Source organism: Dermochelys coriacea, chromosome 2 (assembly GCF_009764565.3).
Source record: "Dermochelys coriacea isolate rDerCor1 chromosome 2, rDerCor1.pri.v4, whole genome shotgun sequence".
NCBI classification, from domain to species: Eukaryota; Metazoa; Chordata; order Testudines; family Dermochelyidae; genus Dermochelys; species Dermochelys coriacea.
In genome coordinates this window covers 230395146-230412925 of record NC_050069.1, presented here as the reverse complement: position 1 = coordinate 230412925, position 17780 = coordinate 230395146, and the positions used below count along the sequence as shown (strand labels likewise).

Here is a 17780-nt window from a genome sequence, read left to right as displayed (position 1 = left end):
AATGCCAGACTATTTCAGGGGTCATTGTAGGGTAGAGGAAAGCGTTGTGTGTAGAAGAAAAGCTGTGGGACCCCAGACTCATGCCGACCTCGCACTCCATAAATGTTCTGCCTTATCTGCCATTAAAATTAGGTGGCTGCTTGGAAGTCACCCTAATTCCATACTGTTGTGACCCCGATGTAACTTTCTCTGGGAGCAGCTCACATGTACAGGAGTGCAGGTTCAGATGTCCTCTTGTCAATCCAGTGAAGTTTTCTTTACTCCTTTGGTACTCAGCTGGGCATTTGAAGGCACTATTGTGCATCCCTTCCGCTCCCAGGTAAATGCACTCCATGGAGTGTGGAAATGAGGCATTCAAAGCTACTATGTGATGGAGGAAGGTGGAGTCCCTGCAAATAGGGTGGACGGGAAAACACAATTGCCAGGGAAGGAGGACAAGAGAAACTGGATGGGGGGGAAGGGAAGATAGTTACTGTGCCCACACTTGGATGGGGGGTGAAGTGGTGTGTTAGTCCATTGCAAGGGGATGCTCTAGCATAGTGGTTCTCAACCAGGGATACGCGTAGTCTTCCAGGGGGTACATCAACTCATCTAGATATTTGCCTGTTTTTACAACAGGCTATATAAAAAGCACTAGCAAGTCAGTACAAACTAAAATTTTGTACAGACAAAATGAGAAAGTAAACAATTTTTCAGTAATAGTGCACTGTGACACTCTCTTCTGATTTTGTAAGCAAGTAGTTTTTAAGTGAAGTGAATCTTGGCGTATGGAAGACAGATCAGACTCCTGAAAGGGGTACAGGAGTCTGGAAAGGTTGAGAGCCACTGCTCTAGCAAAAAGAGGCTGGAAATCACTGTCACAAACCCTTTAAATTGTCTAGCTCTTGAATTTCAGGAAAGTATAAATTCTTCAAAATCTCTTAAGAGTTTTATATTTTTAATACCTAGGACTTGCCTAAAGGAAAGTTCTTTTTCAGATGAAAAGGGGATTATGAGTTAAGGGCTGTGAGGATGATGTAATCAGTTGTGTGTTATCCTAGCATGTAGAGGATAAATATATTTTGAATGAGAGAACAATTATATTGTATTTTTTAAGATGTGGCATTAAGGGCTGTAAAAGAATAGCTGTGAATATGCGTGCCAATAGGCAAGTGTATAGTTGCTATAAATTTTTAGTAGGCCATTTTCCTCATAGCTAGTATATTAGGAGAATCACGGAAACTTGAGTCTTGGTTGTATCTTCTCCTCCATATCTGCCTGCTGCTTTTGTCCCTCTTCTCTCCTTTCCCACCTGGATCCTAAGGAGACTTCAATATCCTTATATAACCTTGACCAGAGTTTTCATGCCCACTGACATGTGAAGACAACAAAGGACCTTTCCTCAGATCCCTGTTTCAAGAAAGGTACCGTGCCTCATGGTCGAATTTGCCCCTTATGCCATAGATAGCTGATGAGTAAGGCTGCGAGTTATAACGGAGGTCATGGAAGTCACGGATTTCATGACTTTTGCAGCGACTGGTGCACCTCGCTCAGGGGCAACTCGAGCAGCCCCAGGTGCACCAGCCGCTGCTAGGGCAGTCTCAGGACCCTGCAGCACGCAAACCCCTTCCTCCACATTCAGCAGCAGGGTTTGGGTCTGGGAGGGGGCACCAGGTGGGATGAGGCAGGCTCTGGGTGGTGCTTCCCTGGGGGCCTCCCTGGGAGTGGTAACATCCCCCTTGCTCAGCTACTAGGCGGCGGCATAGCCAGGCAGGTCTGTGGGCTGCCTCCGCCCAGAGCACTGGCTTCGTAGCTCCCATTGACTGGAAGATACCAATAAAATGGGGTAGAAAGAGTAGATTGTCTTCTACCAACTCTGACCTTTTAAATCAAAAGATTGTATGAATATTAAGGGGTGAGTGTTCATTCTTCCATTTAAAGGATGCTGTTGACCTGTCAGACCCTAAAATGTTGCTTAGAGGAAGATAAAGGCCAAGAATCTTCCCCAGTGGGGTATAACTAATATTCTCCAACGTTGGAAGTTACCGCTGTTCTTTTTTTTTTAAAGAAAAATAAATGTTGAGTTGAAATAGTCTTTCCCTTTAAAAAAAGGCCAAATTTCAAATTCATATTTTTTTATCTGACACTCTTGACCTAATCCTTTAAGCAATTATAATTAATTGTCTTAGTAAATTGTTCTTAAAATGACTTGGGAAAACAGTGGCAATGACACTTGATATGTTCCACTAAGGTCATATTAGCATCTTTTACTAGTTTTCTGTCATATAAATGAATGTGCTTGCTTCTGTTTTCTACTGCCTGTAGTAAATATGTCCGTTTGATAGAGGTAAATACATATAAAAGGTAAGTGGATGTGCATATCCTTCTGCAACCACTATCTTATTTTGCCAGTCAACACTACTAAAATTAAGCCAAGCTTCATTAAGGTAAATAACGCCATTAAATCCCATTATGCTTATTACACTGCTCTGAATATTTTTACTCCCAGCATGTTGTCCTTTTGCAGTTAACTTTAGTGTGCCATTCACATTGCTATTAAGTTTGCACTTATTTTCCTGTAAATCATTCTTTATCAAAGGTACGCAAATCTGCATTCCATTGATTGAATAGAGTTGGTTGGTTGAATCATTTAGGGTTTGTCTGCATGGCCAGTTAATGTGTAATAAGCCAGGGTGTGAATGCACAGCGCACTAGCGTGCTGGGCACTAACTGGTTGGACCCTGCTACTGCACGCTAAAAGTTCAAATAACCAGTAGAGATCTATGTGGCCATTGAGTGCATGGCAGGCTAGTGCGCTGTTCATTCACACCCTGGGTTACCGTGTACTAACTGGCTGTGTAGATGTTCCTCAGTAAGTGTACACAGATTTGGGACAATTGCCATTCCAGTTTCAACTTGCACTGCCACAAACTTTAGTAGAAGGGGAGAAAAAGGAGGTATCTGGCCCTCCTCTCACTGTATATCTGTTGGGCCAAATGCCTTTCAGGTGTAACTCATGCCTTCATTGGTGTTACACTAGCGATTCATTTAGCTAACTGTTGTAACATCTGAAAACACTGAAGTAAAACCCATCTTGTTTCTGCTGTATTGTCCTTTTTTTTTTTCTAGTCATAAACCTTGTCCCTTACTGTACAACATTCACTTTAATTGGGTCTCTAGTCCACTAATCCTATACAACTTGACTTATCCAGACTTCTGCTTGAAGCTGTTCTAAAGCTGTCTGTAAATGTTCACTAATAGGTCAAATTGAGAAGCAGGTTTAACATGGGCATGACTCTCTAGGTATAGGATTAAAGGGAAATAACCTAAGCTACTTAGCCCTGGTTTACACTATGAGTTTAGGTTGGATTTAGCAGAGTTGGATCAATTTAATCCTGCATCTGTCCACACGACAGTCGTTTGTCGACTTAAAGGGCTCTTAAAATCGATTTCTGTACTCCTCCCCGAGGGGATTAGTGCTGAAATGGACATCGCCGGGTTGAATTTGGGGTAGTGTAGATGCAATTTGACGGTATTGCACTCCAGGAGTTAGCCCAGAGTGCTCCATTGTGACTGCTCTGGACAGCACTCTCAACTCGGGTGCACTAGCCAGGTACATAGGAAAAGCACCGGGAACTTTCGAATTTCATTTCCTGTTTAGCCAGCGTGGCGTGACAATGCAGAGCTCATCAGCAGAATCGCAAAAGAGCTCCAGCATGGACTGAACAGGAGGTACTGGATCTGTCACTGTATGGGGAGACTAATCCATGCTATCAGAACTCTATTCCAAAAGATAAAATGCCAAAATATTTGTAAAAATCTCCAAGTACATGAAGGACAGAGGCTATAATGGGGGCCCTGCAGCAGTGCTGCATGAAAATTAAGGAGCTCAGGCAAGGTTACCAAACGGCCACTCTGGGTTAGAACCCCAGGCGTGCCACTTCTATGATAAGCTGGAGGCAATTCTAGGTGGTGCCCCTATCACTACCCCACCCCTGTACGTGGACTCCTGCAAGGGGGGAGTCTCACAAAACGGGGATGAGGAGGAGGATGAAACCGTTCTGCCTGACAGCCAGGAACTGTTTATCACCCTGGAGCCAATACCCTCCCAAGGCAGGCTTCTGGACCATGAAGGCGGAGAAGGCACCTCTGGTGAGTGTACATTTGTAAATATAATACATGATTTAAAAGCAAGTGTGTTTAATGATTAATTTGCCCTGAAGATTTGGGATGCTACTGGAAAAGTCTGTTAACTTGTCTGGGAATGGAATGGAAATCCTCCAGGAACATCTCAATGAAGCTCTCCTGGATGTGCTCCCAAAGCCTTTGCAAAAGGTTTCTGGGGAAGGCAGCCTTATTCCGTCCTCCATGGTAGGACACTTTACCCCACCAGGCCAGTAGCATGTAGTCTGGAATCATTGCATAAGAAAGCATGGTAGCGTATGGTCCCGGTGTTTGCTGGCATTCAGGCAACATCTGTTCTTTATCTCTGTGTTATCCTCAGGAAAGTGATATCATTCATGGTAACCTGGTTGAAATAGGGGAATTTTATTAAGGGGACATTCAGAGGTGGCCGTTCCTGCTGGGCTGTTTGCTGTAGCTGAAAAGAAATCATCCCCACTTTTAGCCATGCGGTGGGAGTGGGCCCATTCATGCTGAGCTGTTCGAATTTGGCTGGCCGGGATCTTCCCTGATACTAGTCATGCGGTGGGAGGAGGGGTGAAGTGATCATCCCAGAGAATTGGTTGGGAGCGGTTTAGTTGGGTTTGTGCTGCATATTAACCCGAAAACCACAGCTCCTCCTTTTAAATGGCCAACCCAACGGGTGCTTGGTATGGGAAAGGAGGGCACTGCTGTTTGAAACCATTCACTGTGAAAGAGTTTACCCATTGTTCTCTAAAATGTCTTTTTAAATATTACTCTCCCTTTTTGCTTCCCGCAGCTGCAAATGGTTCAACACTTCCCCTATCATCTCCATCCCAGAGGCTAGCACAGATAAGAAGGCAAAAAAAAAACGCACTCACGATGAAATGTTCTGAGCTCATGCAGTCCTCCTGCACTAAAAGAGCTCAGCAGAGTGCAGACAGTGGATGTGGAGGCAGACAGTTGCGGAGTCCAGGAAACAAGAAAATGAACGCAAGGAGAGGTGATGAGGAGGCAATACTGAGGCTACTGGAGGATCAAACTGATATGCTCTGGCATACGGTTGAGCTGCAGGAAAGGCAGCATGAGCTGTGACCGCCGCTGTGTAACCGCCTGCCCTCCTCCCCAGGTTCCATAGCCTCCTCACCCAGACACCCAAGAACACGGGGGGGCCTTCCAGGCACCCAGCCACTCCACCCCAGAGAACTGTCCAAGCAACAGAAGGCTGGCATTCAATAAGTTTTGAAGTTCAGTGTGGCCTTGTCCTTCCCTTCTCCCTCTCCCCTCCTGGGCTACCTTGGCAGTTAGCCCCCTATTTGTGTGATGAATTAATAAAGAATGCATGAATTTGAAACAATGACTTTATTGCCTCTGCAAGTGGTGGTCGAAGGGGATAGGGCAGTTGGCTTACAGGGAAGTAGAGTGAACCAAGGGGGTGGGTTTTCATCAAGGACAAACAAATAGAACAGTCACACAGTCTGGCCAGTCACAAAACTGGTTTTCAAAGCTTCTCTGATGCTCAGCATGCCCTGCTGTGCTCTTCTAACCACCCTGATGTCTGGCTGCACATAATCAGTGGCCAGGCGATTTGCCTCAACCTCCCACTCTGCCTTAAGTCTCCCCCTTACTCTCACAGATATTGTGGAGCACACAGCAAGCAGTAATAACGGTGGGATTATTGGTTTTGCTGAGGTCTAAGCAAGTCAGTAAACTGTGCCAGCACGCTTTTAAACATCCAAATGCACATTCTACCACTATTCTGCACTTGCTCAGCCTATAGTTGAACAGCTCCTGACTACTGTCCAGGGTGCCTGTGTATGGCTTCATGAGCCATGGCATTAAGGGGTAGGCTGGGTCCCCAAGGATAACTATAGGCTTTTCAACATCCCCCCAATGGTTATTTTCTGGTCTGGAAAGGAAGTCCCTTCCTGCAGCTGTTCAAACAGACCAGAGTTCTGAAGATGCAAGCATCATGTACCTTTCACAGCCATCCCACGCTGATGTTGGTGAAACATCCCTTGTGATACACCAGTGGTTGCAGCACCATTGAAAAGTACCCCTTTCGGTTTATGTCCTGGCTGCCTTGGTTGTCCGGTCCCAAGATAGGGATATGCGTTCCGTCTATGGCCCCACCACAGTTCGGGAATCCCATTGCAGAAAAGCTATCCACTATGACCTGCACATTTTCCAGAGTCACTACCCTTGATAGCAGCAGCTCAGTGATTGCGTTGGCTACTTGGATCACAGCCGCCCCCACAGTAGATTTTCCTACTACAAATTGATTCCCAACTGACCGGTAGCTGTTCGGCATTGCAAGCTTCCAGAGGGCTATCGCCACGAGCTTTTGAACTGGGAGTGCTGCTCTCATCTTGGTGGTATTGCGCTTCAGGGCAGGGGAAGGCAAGTCACAAAGTTCCATGAAAGTGCCCTTATGCATGCGAAAGTTTCACAGCCACTGGGAATCATCCCAAACCCACAACACTATGCGGTCCCACCAGTCTGTGCTTGTTTCTCGGGCCCAGAATTGCCATTCCAGTACATGAGCCTGCCCCATTGCCACAAGGATGTCCAAATTGCCGAGGCCCATACTTAGAGAGAAGTCTGTGTCCATGTCCTCATTGATCTAGTCCACTGCACTACCATCTCCTCGCCTGCTTTTGCAGGTTCTGGTTCTGCATATACTACAGGATAATGCATGAGGGTTTACAATGCTCATAACTGCCACGGTGATTTGAACGGGCTCCAGGCTTGCCATGGTATGGTGTCTGCAGGAGAGCAGTGTTGCAGCAGAAGTGGTGGATGACTATGGTTAGCAGACCTACTGCACTGTCTGCTGCCAGCAGCACCAGGACACAACAGCGGCTGTGTCAGTGAGCTGAGCGGGTTGCACGCTTGCCATGGTATGGTATCTGTAGGAAAGTAGAGTTGAAGCAGGAGCCCATGACAGCCAACATGGAGAAATTGGCTATCGAGACAAGCAGAGTTGCAGTGGAAGCGGTGGTTTGATGATGACGGTTAGCAGTCCTACTGCACCATCTGCTGAAAGCAATATGGTGCCTGCATGGGGAAAAAAAGTGCAAAACGATTGTCTGCCCTTGCTTTCACGGAGGGAGGGGCAACTGACAACATGTACCCAAAACTACTTGCGACAGTATTTTTGCCCCATCAAGCTTTGGGAGCTTAACCCAGAATTCCAATGGGTGGCGGGAACTGTGGGATAGCTCCGTGAGTGGATGCTAGCTGCGGTACTGTGGACACATTCCACTGACTTAATGTGCTTAGTGGGGGGACACACAATCGACTGTATAAAATCGCTTCCTAAAAAATGGACTTCTATAAATTCGACCTAATTTCATAGTGCAGACATACCCTTAGTTAAATGTTTCTTCTATCTAGTAATGTGTAAATGAGGAGAGTCAAAACTTGAGTAACTCTGTAAAGATTGCAAGTGTCGTCGTAGTATCTCTAAAACCTACTTGGAAGAGACCAGTGTTAGCAGCAGTTCAGTCAGTGCTCTCCCACCTAAATTGATCATGCAGGGTGGATGTACCACATCCGTGCTCCGTGTATCACATGCGTGCTCCATGCTTGGGATGCAGTCTACCCCATTAAGTGCCCAGCAGCCTAGAACAACCTGAAGCTTCTGCAGGGCAGTGGAGGTCAGTTCCAAAGGAAAGCTTGAATATTTGCCTCTAGGAGTTTGGAAATTAACCTAAATTCACACCTCCACAGCAGCTTTGAGACAGCATGGTCGTGACCTGGGGAAGAATGAATGAAATTTGGGATATCCAGGAGGTAAATTTGGGTGGAGAGAGGAAATGCTGTGGGCTGATAGACTTTTAAATGCTAGGCTTCAGCAGGAAATGGGAAAAGAAGGGGCCATCATCAGAGGTGATTTACAGGGAGGACACGGGTTAGGTAGCTCTAATAAATTTATTTCATTTGGGTTACTAGTTTTATTTCTGAGGGAAGAGCTTCAAAAGACGGGGGCCTAAAACAGCTGCATCATGGTAGACTGGAGAACGGGGTACCTTTTCTGGGCCTCAACTGTAGTCAGTGGGTCAGATAAAAAGATGTATTGGCCCCTTTATGCCATTTGGACATCATAAAGGGGCTGCTAATCTAGTGGAACCTAGCACCTGCGGAATACTTCTGGCATAAAGTTGTTCTTTGAGTGGCACAGAGCTGGCAGAATGGCTCTGTGCCATCTCCTTTCATAGCCCGTGTTGGTTGTATGTCAGAAAGGTGAGGGCGTGGTTAGTGCCCGGTGCTCTGTTTTGCAGTGGAGAATAACCAGGTTCTGGGGACTATTGCCACCAAGTGTAAGGGAGTGCAGCCCTGGAGCTCCAGTCTTTGGAGGGAGAGGGTCAATCAGAATCTGGTCATTGATAGGTAAAGGAAATAGATAGATAGATAAACCACTGGTTTTCAAAATGTGGGTCTCAACCGAGTATTGGGTCGCGAAATATAAGGCAGTGGGTCGCGTCCGCTCTTGTCAGCACTGCTGACAGGCCCGTTAAAAGTCCCAGCGGCGGTGCTGTCTGGCTAGTCCTACCTGTTTTGACACTGTGCTGCGCCCCAGAAGTAGCCAACAGCAGGTCTGGTTCCTAGGTTTGGGGGGGCAATGGGGCTCTCTGCGCTGCCCCTGCTCCTAATACTGGCTCCCCTCCTGGCCAATGGGAACTGTGGGGGGTGGTGCCTGCGGGTGAGAGCTGCGCGGAGCCGCTTGCATACCTCCGTCTAGGAGCCAGACCTGCTGCTGGCTGCTTCTGGGGCGCAGCAAAGTCTGCAGTGCTAAGAAAACATGCCTTAGCACCCTCACTGCGCCACTGACCGGGAGCCACCCCAGCCCTGAGCCCCCCAGAACCCCTTCCTGCACTCCAAGCACCCATCCCTGATCCTACCCCAGAGCCTGCACCCTTAGCTCTGAGCCCTCTCCTGTCCCCTAACCTCCTGCCCCAGCCCAGAGCCTGCATCCCTAGCCCAGAGCCCTCTGATCCCTAGCCCACAATCTGAACCCCTCATTCCTGGCCCCACCCACAGCCTGCACCCCAACCCTCTGCCTCAGCCCAGAGCTCCCTCCCACACCTTGAACTCCTCATTTCCAACCCCACCCCACAGCCCTTATGCCTGCACCCCAACCCTCTGCCCCAGCCCCTCCCACAGCCCAAATCCCTCATCTGCAGCTCCGTTGGGTCGCGGGCATCAGCAATTTTCTTTAACTGGGTCACCAGGAAAAAAGTTTGAAAACCCCTGGCCTATACAGAATTCTTTATTAACATCCTAATATAGACATTCATTGTTAACATTCATTTTTCTTAAGGCATAAGTGATTTTAGTGAATCAAAAACACTTCATCAGTGCAGTTGGAGGGAAAGTATGGTGAAAGGTTTCCAGAGCCCTGTAATCATTAATTAACCCCAAACCTCAAAGTTCCATAATTGGGGTAAAATCCACCTTTAAAACAGGTTTGAGTGTTAAGTGTCTTCTCAGTTAGTAGTAATGAAGTTAAAAAACATGACATGGACAGTATCTCTTCAATACGTGCAAGCTGTCTATAATGAACATATGTTTTTCACATGAGGAAGATCTTCTATTTTAGGGATATAGGGTAGGTAGCAGTTAAGTTACCTGCATGCTAACAGATGTATTAGTTATCACCTTATTGTAAGTAGCTATTTTATATCAAATTTGGGTCAAATTTTGGACCCAGTCTACTTGAAGTTTCTGCCTTAGACACACAGGCTCTTCTAGAGCCTGTTTAAAGGTAAATCCAGTTGGTACCTCAATAATACTGCAACTGTCTTGGTTTGCTTTTCTATTTTGTGCTATTTCTGTTTTCTTTTGGAATCTCTGAATCTTTCTTCCCTTTAAATAGAAGTGCTGCTTTAAATAGATGTCTGATTTGCCATTAGAGGTCACTGTTGAGATACCTATTTCTTCAGTTTTCTCTTGAAAGAGAAGCAAACTGTGTGGACAGTAGGAATGTTACAGAATATTTGCTTGTGGATCCTCAGACAAATGGAGGTGCTGATTCCTTGGAAATCTTAGACATAGTCTGTAGACCACAGCTTGAAAACCACTGCTGTACATGAGTGACAGCCTCACCTTATCCCCTGGTGACCTCACCTTGGATTCCCAAATAAAATCCACAAGGGATTTTTCTAGTCCAATCACAACAGCCCTCCTTGGGGTCTGTCTTATTCGCTTTAAGTTCAAAACTAAACCCAGAAGCCTTCCCTTCCCTCCCCCTTGAGGTGGGTACAGCCCAAACTTCCCTCCTCTGGACAGAGTCCTTCCTGCCTTAGCAGGCTGCTCCTAGCCCTTCCTAGTTGGAGCAATTCCCCTGCGCTCATGGTCTTCTTTGCAGGAGCCTCTCTGCAGCCCTGTAGTTTCACAACACACTCCTAAGCTTCCCCCACCTCTACCCCATTACAGCCACCTTCTGGTCTTTATAGGAAACTTCTTGTTTCCCCTCATGTGGGGCTCAGGATTGGCTTGGCCCTGGGCGCTCCAGCCCAGAGGGCAAGCCACCTTGTTGCAATTAACCTGTTGCATCGTGACCTGCTCCTGCACTTGAATTTTCAGTGACTAGTCATCTGAAACTTCTCTGTTGCCTTCTTTCCTTTTTATCTGTTCTCCGACTTTCTTGCTGAGTCCCTCCACTACGGTCTTTCTGCATTTCTTGTCTTATAATCCCCTCCTCTTCCCTTGTCACCATTGAAAAGTCTTCTGTCTTGTATGCTGTCTGTAATCCCTCCACCTGTCTCCTTGATTCCACTCCCTCCTGAATACTAAGATCCCTTAATCACTTTCATCTTCTTCCTAGTCCTCCTCAATCTCTCTCTCTCTCACCTCTGGTTCCTTCCTTTCATAGTACAAGCAAGCTCTCTGGCCTCGATACTAGGGCCATCCCTTGACCCCACTTGCCTTTCCTGTTGCTGCCCACTTCTGAACTAATAAAATGTGCCATTCACAACTACTTTCTTGAGATGCACTCAAATTTAATCTTGGCTCCCTTCTGCCTGCTCTACTCCTTTGAGACGGCTCTTGTCAAGCTCTCTCTCATTCCTGTTGTGTTTGACGCGATCATTCCTGCCTTCTCAGTATTTTGTTGTGCTAGTCTTCTGTGACATTCTTCTCCCCAAGCTTAACCTCTGTGGACATTTCTTTGTCGTCTTCAAGTGAATCTTTCCATGAAGTTTCACTGATGATAATTTCCTGTCCTTGCCTAATGGTACTAGGGGTTGGCTCCAGTGCTGCTACACTGATGGCAGAAATTGAGGCCAATTCTAAAAGTAGGCAAGGACTTTGCCAGCATGTACCAAGCACTGTGGGACGTCTGTCCAGTTTGGTCCTTTGGGGTGGCACCACAATATAATTTATAAACATTGGTGAATGCAGTTGTATTTGTGACACAAGGCTCCATCAAAAGGAACTGTGTTTTTATGAATGCAGTGGGATGCTTTGTGGGGGTAGCGACTAAATTCATATGCTAAACTTTAAGTGTGTGATGTCTCAGTTTTCTTGAAAATTGCAGGTTAAATACCATATTGGCTTTTGTGTTCATTGCACTAAAAGAAAAACTTGACCCTGTGATGTGGTACAGATGGCAGAACTTTCACTTTTATTTATTTATTTTGACATGAAGCAGGAGCTTGTAGAAAGAAACAGATGAATGGCATACATGTGAAAGAGTATTGAGTTCCAAGGACATAAAATTACCCAAATTTTTACGTGTATAAATTAGACACAAAATACAATATGTCAGTAAATTTTCATGCACATGGTATTGAACCTCAGCTGATTCTACATCACTGGGAAAAAGGTGTATGATGATATTTCCTATGTATTTACTATTATACTTCGACTTTTCAGAAAAATTTAGTTTGATATTCTTGTTGCAGGTACCCTTTCTAAAAATCAAAACTTCAGACACATTAGTTCAATCCTTCTTTTTGTAAGTCAGTATAAAATCTAAATATTTTCCTGATTCTGTATTCAAGTACACCTAAAGATGAATAGCTATAGTTTCACAGGCAGCTTTTTAGAATCGGCGTATAGTATGATAAATACATTAACGATAAAAAAGAGCTTTCTCTCCATCTCCATGTGTTTGTCCAGGTTATAGAAAAAGTAAACCATTGAAAATCCTAATATTGTCAAGTACAGACTACTTTTGAGTTTTCCCACTTCAAAATTAGTGGGAGTTCTGTATGAGTAATGTGTTCCAGGATTGAGCCTTTTAAAATTAATTTCATGTAAATAATTGTAGAGGTACATGAGAATCCTACTCACAACCTGTTTAAAAAAATATTAACTATGGGCTGGATCAGTGCCTTGACTTTTCTACAAAAGGAGGAGCTGAATTGCAGAGATAGCGTATGTGTGGAGAAATATACCGACTTGTGCTATTTTCTCCGTTCACTCTTCATTTCCTATGGTTACCCCTTTGAGAGCACACTGCAATAGTTAGGCTCTGTGAGGGTGGATAACAGGAAAGGCCATATCAGATTAGTTCCATTGGTCCATTTTGTCTGTATTGTGTCTCCAACAATGTCCTTTCTTAGTACTGGAAGCTCAGATACCCTATAAAGTATAATTACACAATAACCTGTCTCTTCCTAACCACAGGTAGTGAGTGAGGGATTGTGGGAGGATCACTCTCCATAGCATGGTTTCCCATGCCCATGTAGAATATTTACCTAATGTAGTGAAAACCCTTCTCCACCCTCTAAACAGGGGTGGTGTCAGTAGTATGCTGGGAGCCATTGACAGTATGTCTTATGAAAAACTGTACTGCCATGGAGGTAAGGAGAAGTAGTTTGAGGCACAGGCCATACTTGAAGAGCCTGTGATATGTGGGGTTGGAAGCTTAATTCCCTTTGTGTGTGGGTGCTGAGGGGACATTCGGGCTCTATGTTCTGTAACCATGGCAAACTATGTCAAATTGTGCTAAATAGAAAAGATGTGAGCTGTTTTTTTTACAGCGTACAGGTAAACCAAACTGTAGTGCAAAGCAAGTATAACAACAGAGATTCTTCACAAAGGTTATAGCCCTGATCATAAGTAATGAAAAATTACAAGAAATGTATGCAGAAAAACAGACTAAATATTATGAACCATGTATTCTGGTGTCTCATAGTTTTGCTTTCTTCATATTCCAAGGTTCAAAATTTTACAGTGACCAAATTCTGTATGAAAGCATAACAACTATGTAGCTTCCTTTTTAGATGTGGATGTAGTAGCTGAAATGCAAACAACCTTGACTTGCAAGGAATGACCTTCGCCATTTACTCGGGCCCTGGCACTCCTGAGTTTCTAGTTATTCCCTCTTCTGTGGACTATTTGTCATTCCTTGTGCTAAAGGTTTTGTATATGGCATATAGAAAATTAAAATATGGGGGAAATATGCTAAATAAGTAGTGGCATGAAACATTGGAATTCAGTGTAAATGTATTTATAACAAGGAGGGTTGATTTATAGCTTTTTTTTCAAGACCATTTGTCAGTTTACTGTGCAGTCACATGAAACATTGTCTCCTAAAAGGTCATATTTAAACTATTTTTGAGATCTGACAGATATCAGTTAAACAATATGTAGTCTGATGGTACTAGTGGTTAGTGATGTGAGCTAAATTAGTTGCTTCTGGTGGAGTCTTAATAATAAATCCCAATTTAACAGGATTCCATGATTCCTTAAATAACATGACTCCTGTGGGACCTTCCCCACACACTTAGTCCCATCCCATGCTCCTGAAATGTAAAGGCACAGTGCTGATTGGAATGAGAAGACTTTTTTGTGTGTGGTACATTTGTAATGTAGGTTTCCTTGTTACGTATAAGTAAGCTGGTAAATTGCTTCAGTTGAAATGAGTAATTTTCACAAAACATTTAATGCATTTTCTAGCATAAAGGTGGAAATATTTCTATCCTATACTATAGAAGCGGTTGGGGAATAGAGCAGAAACACCTTTTATTTCTCCACTAACTTAAATGTTAGTTTTCAGAATAATATAGAATAGAATAAAACAGCAATCCCCCCCCCCCCCCAAGTTGTATAATCTTGTCAACAAAAACACACAGCTGCCACAAACCACTTGCTGTTAGGTAATGTACTTTTCACACTAATTTCTTTTTGCAGTGTCCCTAGTACACAGTTATTCTCTTCAAACTCCTAACAACTTTTTAAGCATTCTTTTCAGAGCCCAGTATGTTTTTGTCCTTTCTTCTGCCCTTCACTAGATGGCACGTTATCCCCAGGCTCTTACATGCCTTTCCTATGTTCTCAGCACTTCTCAGACCCCAGCTGCTAAATTAAAACTTACTGATCTATTGCTTTGTTAACACAGTAGCACATCATTGAACTATAGGATAATTTAGAAAATGTTCCTAAAAGCATTCTGGAAACTGCAGTGTTTCTGTGGAAAATTGCATAAACAGTTCAGCTGGTTTCTGTAAAGAGCTGAAGATTAGGGAATCAGGAAGTACTTTGTTTTAATTTGTTCAATACAATTCATCTTTTTTGGGGAGTATAAATTACATAGTGGAATCTGCATTTGTATTTCATGTTAGTTAGCAAACTTCTTGGGACAGGGACTCTTTCTTCCTCTCTTCTGTAATGCACCAAGCATGTTGTCAGTGCTCAATGAATATTTTAAGAATAAAACTGCATTCTCCCTTTGCTAACTCCCCTCTCATTTCTGTGAAGTAGATTTTCTCTCTCAGTAACTGAGAAGTAACCTTGTTCAATGAAGCAAACAAAATTCCAGCTCTTTAAATGCTGTTCTTTGGGGTGCACAGAATTAATTATCAATTGTTTAGAACTTGAGATTTCAAAGTGGTGAAGTGGGGTAAGGTGGTATTGAGGAGCTAGGAGACGGAACTCTTCAGGTCCGATGCTGTGAATCTTTACTCACATGAGTAGTTCCACTGAAGCTAAGGGACTGGCAATGGTTTTGCAGGATCAAGCCCCCTTAATTGTGTGACCCAGGAGTTTAATTACTGTAGAAGAGATGGGAATAATAAGTGGTTTCAAAAGTCTCATATTGAGCTATCTTTTAAATTGTATGTAGCAATGTATAAGTAAAGCAATTTAATGAGAAACTGACGTATAACCTTATAAATCTTAGTGCTATTTGTTTTCAAAAAATAATCCTCATAGCTCTTATGGAAAAATATTCTCAATCTTAAAAGGTTTGGAGTATTACTGAACTTCAAGTTCTTAAGTACCACATAATTAGTTAGTTAACTAATTATCCATGTTCTCAAACAAAACTGAGTCACTGTGAAAAAACTGATGACCCTTCTTTGCATGTAAAGATTCTAAAAACTATGAATGTGGCAGTGAAAAGACTAATCTTAGTTTTATATACTTAAAATTCTTAATTCACTTATGGCCTGATTCAAAGTTCTTTGAAGCCAATGGGAAGAATTTGAATCAGTTCCATATGTGTCGACACCTAAATAATCATCTTATTCATGCACTGTGTTATGAATAGATGGATGTTATATATAGTACTTTTCATGCAGCAAAAGGGCAATATTTTGTATTTTAACCTGGAATAAATAATTTTTTATCTGGAATGTTTGTCTTGTTCTTAGTTTACATAACAAGAGAAGGGTTTTTCTTGTTGAGAGGTTTATATATTTACTAAATCCCTTCAACTGTACAGACTGCCTTAAAGATGGGTATTGATTTTAGTCTAAGCTCTCTGAAAAAAATCCGTATTTTTAGTTTAACAAATGTAAGATGTTTTGACATGGGTATTGTACTAAGATCAGCTTTCATCCTTAGTGAGTATAAAAAAAGATTTGTTTGAAACTTCTGTAACTTGTATAAACATTTAAAATATTTTATATATGTAGAAGAATGAGACTTGTCAATGTGAGAACCTAATTAAAGCCCCAATCTTGCAAACACTTGGTCAAGCTTCATTTTAAACATGTGAGGACAAATTGGAAGATTGGGCCAAAAGAAATCTAATGAGGTTCAATAAGGATAAGTGCAGGGTCCTGCACTTAGGATGGAAGAATCCAATGCACCGCTACAGACTAGGGACCGAATGGCTCGGCAGCAGTTCTGCGGAAAAGGACCTAGGGGTGACAGTGGACGAGAAGCTGGATATGAGTCAGCAGTGTGCCCTTGTTGCCAAGAAGGCCAATGGCATTTTGGGATGTATAAGTAGGGGACATAGCGAGCAGATCGAGGGACGTGATCGTTCCCCTCTATTCGACACTGGTGAGGCCTCATCTGGAGTACTGTGTCCAGTTTTGGGCCCCACACTACAAGAAGGATGTGGATAAATTGGAAAGAGTACAGCGAAGGGCAACAAAAATGATTAGGGGTCTAGAGCACATGACTTATGAGGAGAGGCTGAGGGAGCTGGGATTGTTTAGTCTGCAGAAGAGAAGAATGAGGGGGGATTTGATAGCTGCTTTCAACTACCTGAAAGGGGGTTTCAAAGAGGATGGCTCTAGACTGTTCTCAATGGTAGCAGATGACAGAAAGAGGAGTAATGGTCTCAAGTTGCAATGGGGGAGGTTTAGATTGGATATTAGGAAAAACTTTTTCACTAAGAGGGTGGTGAAACACTGGAATGCGTTACCTAGGGAGGTGGTAGAATCTCCTTCCTTAGAGGTTTTTAAGGTCAGGCTTGACAAAGCCCTGGCTAGGATGATTTAACTGGGACTTGGTCCTGCTTTGAGCAGGGGGTTGGACTAGATGACCTTCTGGGGTCCCTTCCAACCCTGATATTCTATGATTCTATGATTCTAAGTCCTCTATAGTTCGTTTGGATTCCTCAAAAGTTTAAGTGAAGCACTTGAGTAAATGTCAGCAGGAATAGATACATGATATACAAAGATCATATGGATTTTTTTTCACTCCTGTAAGTCATCAAGTGCTGCAGTACTGCCACGATCACCATATAAAACAATAGATATCCATTGAAGCGAGCCCACAATCAGAGTTGGGATTATTGAAAAATAAAGGAATCTGAGAATATTGTTCACCTCAATCTCTGCACATGCTATCCAGACACATGTTCTCTTGTTCCCCATTTTTCTACTTCTCTCTCTCTCTCTCCTGGGCAGTCCTTACCTGCCTGGGGTTCTGATCTCAGTGGCATCTCCTGACTCCTCTCCTGTTAGTGGCTCTTGCAGCTACCACCTTAGCCTACAGCCTTAGCCTACATCTTAAGTCGTAGTGATGCTGGCTCTTGATCTCTAAGACAGAGGTTTCATTTATTTCCCTTCAGTAGTAGTTTCCTAATAGAGGCACTTATATTGGTTCCTTCTGTGGTCTCTTCCTCATTGTATATTGGAGGTTGAACACCTCCAGAAGCAGCTGGAAATGAGCAGCTAGTCCCATGTGACAGGTGATCTCTGTGCAGGCCACAGTTTGAGAGCCAATAGGCTATATCATTTCATTAGAAGAGATTATGCAATGTCTATGTGGAGAAGCCATATCAGAACCCTAGAAAAATCACTTTCCCAAATAAACTCATAAGTTTAGCAATTGTTTGCAAACCCCAAAAATACATCTTAAATCTTGGAAGACTGACTGTTCTATGATACTAAAATACGCTATGCTTGAAAATATGCCAAAGCATGCTCCTGTAAAGTTGTCATTGACTATAGTGGGAACAGGAGCAAGCC

At 43.5% G+C, this 17780-nt stretch overlaps 1 protein-coding gene across 3 annotated transcripts in view; it reads left to right on the top strand.

Moving 5' to 3' along the window:
* The window catches only part of RSU1 (Ras suppressor protein 1), a 187122-nt gene that overhangs the window by 25378 nt on the left and 143964 nt on the right, over positions 1 to 17780 (top strand). The gene's annotated exons all lie outside the window — the stretch shown is intronic.